The sequence below is a fragment of the Carassius auratus genome, chromosome 14, assembly GCF_003368295.1.
Source record: "Carassius auratus strain Wakin chromosome 14, ASM336829v1, whole genome shotgun sequence".
In the NCBI taxonomy this organism is placed as follows: Eukaryota; Metazoa; Chordata; class Actinopteri; order Cypriniformes; family Cyprinidae; genus Carassius; species Carassius auratus.
Genome location: NC_039256.1, coordinates 6,642,108 through 6,643,823, shown reverse-complemented (window position 1 = coordinate 6,643,823; position 1,716 = coordinate 6,642,108).

The following is a 1,716-nucleotide window of genomic DNA, read 5'->3' as shown; positions in this document are numbered from 1 at the left end:
TCAGACTGAACTGAACTCATACCAGTAAACCCATACACACCCCCACCACCTCATATCCCTGCACTCTTATCAGTTATCTGACTGGACTCAATATTATTATCACCCTGACATTCTGTTTGCACTAATTCATACCGTGCTTTACTGCAGAGATGTATGTGTACTGTGATTATTATTGTTTTCAATTCATGCTCTTTGTATAGCATAATTTTTAACATATATTGTTCTCTACCTGAATTGAGTCCTTATATATGTGTGTTGCATATATATATATATATATTTCAGAATTTGTATTTCATAATTATTCATGAATTAATTAATTTGTCATCCATACTGTCACGCTGCAGTCTGCACCCAAGACTTTCATCACCTGTATACTTGTGTTCATTGTATGTGACAATAAAGATATTTGATTTAAATTAGTTACATGTCTGTTGTTCATCAGTTGTGCTGTAGGGTGCTGCATAACAACTGCAAAAAAAATGTATGACATGGAAGAGATTATGATATGTCCAGGACATGGACAAGCAAGAAGAGGAAGAAAAGCAGGAGAGCTCTAAAAAACTTGATGTGATTCTTTGGGCTCAAGACATTTCACCATGCATGCATTTGCATGGTTCATCTGATTTAGAAAAACATGGTTTTAAACATAACCCATTTTTTAATATTTGTTAAAATTGTATATCATTTGTCTTAATACACTACTTTAGTTGTTCTTTATGTGTATCCTCCAGTAAAGTACTGCACATGGTGATGGATAATAAAGTAGGGTGAATATTCTATATTAAGAATGGGTGTTTGGTAAATACACCATTTAATTTTGTAAACAATAGATAAATGTGTTTTAATTAAGAAATGAACATTTGGTTACATTAATGACATTCAGTTAGATGAAGGGCAGGCTGAAAGCTGCATTAGAAGATACTGCATGGACTATAATGCTGGCAGGAATTTCATGTACAACTGAAGGTGATGGACAGGGAAAGATCAACATGAATCCAGTACTGTATAATAAGCAAGATGAGCATGCACATTACTGATGTTTAGTACCCGAGGAGGACAAATATGAGGAGTATTTTACACAGAGACACAAATTAGCTCTTAATATTATGATTCTTTGCATTGCATGAATTGTATGGCTTTGCACTATAAACTACACACTCTCTGTACCTTGTCTTACTGAATGACACATTGACGCTGTGAAAGTACAATGAAGTGTCACAGTATGTATTGGTTGTTTAAATTGGTGTCTTTGTTTACTTTCAATACTGTATCCTTGCACCTGATGTAATTCAATATTTGGAGCCTATTCCAAATTTTTATGGTTCTATTCTTATTCTAAGATAAACATGACTTACAACTTACATATTGGCAATTTGTTGAAAAGAAAAACTTAAAAATTATGACTCAGCACAGTCTGTTGTCCATGATGAGAAAAGGTATGTGTATGTTTTACTGCCCTTTCCATCTTCAAGGGCCCAGTAGAGTCCCCTAGAAGAGCAAAAAAATGTAAATTTCAAATGGCTGTAAATCAAAGTCTGATTATAGTGTCAAAGAAAAAAATGGCAGGACAACTACTTATGCTATGCTAATTAAATAATGTTGGACAGAGTTTTCAAACATATATGGAAAGGTGGGTATAAAGGTGTTTAAAAAAGTGCACTTAGTAAAATATCGAATTTCAGCCTGCCTCTTAAATATGTCATTAATGTTTACACA